Source organism: Mytilus galloprovincialis, chromosome 9 (assembly GCF_965363235.1).
Source record: "Mytilus galloprovincialis chromosome 9, xbMytGall1.hap1.1, whole genome shotgun sequence".
Classification (NCBI taxonomy): Eukaryota; Metazoa; Mollusca; class Bivalvia; order Mytilida; family Mytilidae; genus Mytilus; species Mytilus galloprovincialis.
Genome location: NC_134846.1, coordinates 45,332,600 through 45,335,309, shown reverse-complemented (window position 1 = coordinate 45,335,309; position 2,710 = coordinate 45,332,600). Strand labels below are relative to the sequence as shown.

The following is a 2,710-nucleotide window of genomic DNA, read 5'->3' as shown; positions in this document are numbered from 1 at the left end:
TGTATTTATCAGAAAAACGATTATAACAAATTGCCGAAGCCACGCTGAATTTATCATTTTTCAAAATGTTCTGTATTCTAAGATAAAATAAGGGGGGGTCAGATACCAAAGGGACAATTTAACTAAAAAAATACGACGACAGTCCACACATACCCAACACAGAAAACTAAGAGTGAGCAACACAAACCCCACAAAAAAACTAAAGACTGGGCATCACTAACCCTACAAAAACTAAAGATGGTGCAACACGAAACCCACAAAAAACTAGACTGTGCAACACGAACCCCACAAAAACATAAGACTGCAACACGAATCCCACAAAAAACTAAAGATTGATCAACACGAGCCCCACAAAAAACTAGACTGCAACAAGAACCACACAAAAAACTAAAGACTGTGCAACACACACCCGTACCAAAGACTAATGACTCCCCCAAAAAATGTGTTCCAACTATCGAAAATAACAACAGATAATGCATCACAGTATACATATAGCAATATTATTTCTTTTAAATCAAATCATTGCACTGTAGTAATAAATATATAGAATTTGTAACAAGTCATACATTCATTTTGAAAATTTTGTCACATAATATATCTGACGGTTTTTAGAGGCAATCATCACACTCATATGGAAAGCTAACGATGTCGTCAATATGCACACAAGAAAAGTCAACACCAGAGCATTTTGCATGATAAAAGGAGGAGCAAATCTCGCAACATATATAAACATCGTCTGTTTCAAGTAAACACTTGGAACAAAGCCCGGAAGTAGTCGATTTCTCCGATTTCTTTTGTTTTTTTGAATAATTTACGTTTCTTATTTTCTTCCATTCTTTTCTTTTTCTCGTTTTTTTTCTCTTCCTTTTTAGCATTTTCCTCTTCCTTTAGTTTGCGTTTTAATTCTCTATCAATCTTACGATTTTCTTTCATTTCCTGTTTTCTATTCTCTAAAATTTTTATCATTTCCGATCCCGATACGGCTTTTGGTAGTACAGTGCGAGTTTTCTTTTTCTTGAGAGTCTTTTGTTCACTTGGAGTAACAAGTAGGAGTTCAAAAGATGATGAAGGTGCTTTTTCACACGATTGTTTGTTTTCGTCTTTGTGTGGTGTTACATTGACATTGCATGGATTAACTTGTATGATGGTTTCTGGATAAAGACAAGGAGGCTGATCATGCAATTCTTCAACTATTGTATGTGATGTTTCACATGAGACAGAGTCAAAAATTTCAGATGGCATTAAAGCAATTTCTGTATCCGCCTCATCAGCAATTTGTACGGGTTCTTGATCTAGATTGTAGGTCCCAGAACTATTGGTAACTGGACGACTATCAACCTGGGCATCTTTACAATTCATATCGTCGTCATTACCGAGATCCTGGTCTGGTTTTGCCCTGGCAAATACTTCAGATGGCTCGACTTTAGATTTATCTACACTTTCAACTGAAAATGGATAAAGCCCCGTATGACGGAAACCTTTAATTGCTACATCAACTGTTGTTCCTTTTGGCCACGCCGACTTAAATACAGAAGCAAAGGTACCTTTTGTGACAAATTCACCCGGATTTTTGAACTGGTAATCTCTCACTGAATCTCTCCAGTGCTTCTTCAAAGCCCAAACAGAGTAACATCACAAGGCTGTAATATATGACTTGCATGTTCGAGCAAACAGTACAATATAACATTCTCAGACTTACAAAGATGAGCTGTTTCCAGACTAATATGGCTAGTATGTCCATCCACCAGCAAAATAACCGGTAGCTTTACTTTTCGGTCCTTTATGGCAGTAATAAAATGATCACGCACGCAGGTGTAAAATAGTTCGGAATCCATCCAACCAGTCTTTGTCCGACCAAGTACTGCTTCAGTGAAACCTTCTAGTGGATTAAACCGGAAACGCTCCCCTGGAAATACAAGCATAGGTGGTAAGTAGTGTGCTGTTGCACTCATACATGCAAGAACTGTTATCTGTGATTTGTCAGCTGAACATGTTGAATACACATTCTTACTGCCTTTAGCAGCCAAAATTTTACCAGATTTTGGATCTTGCGGAAAACCACTTTCATCTGCGTTATATATGCGGGAAGCATCTTTCAATATATTCATTCCCTCTTCATAATTTTCCGTTAGGTACTTTGCAAAATCTTCAAACCACCATTTTATTTTTTGTCAAGATATAACTGCGCGTTCCTTACCAAGTTTCTGCGGAGTGCGAGTAGAAATCTCAGGATGGCGTTTCATGAAAGCATATAACCAATCCTTACCCGGCAAATTATCTTTAAATGGGGTTTTCCTACCGTCATGATCCAAAATTGTCTTCACCGTATACAGAAGTTGCTGTCTTGTTTGGCCATAGCCGATTTTTGCCATATCTATGACCCAGTGGACTAGCCTTTCTTCCTCACTATCAAATAATACCGGACTAGGTCCTGATCTTGCTTGAAGACTAGATCTGCCATTAAGTTTGTCTATAATAGTCGTTTTTGGAACATTGTATTGTCGTGATGCGGATCGAATTGACATTGCCTTACTTTCAATCATTTGTACTGCATTTTGGATATCCTCTAGAGCATAATTTCTGTACTTGTTTCGTTTCCCCATTGTATTTGAAAATCTGAAAGCAGAAAAGGGTGAGGTAAAAACCTGCTTAAACAAGAAATTGTGCCGACGCGATGATACATGCATTTTATGACTTCATTGAAACTTAA

At 37.5% G+C, this 2,710-nt stretch overlaps 1 pseudogene; it reads right to left on the bottom strand.

The window, feature by feature from the left end:
- Nucleotides 1–549: 549 nt before the first annotated feature.
- Nucleotides 550–2,710, bottom strand: LOC143045095 (uncharacterized; annotated as a pseudogene).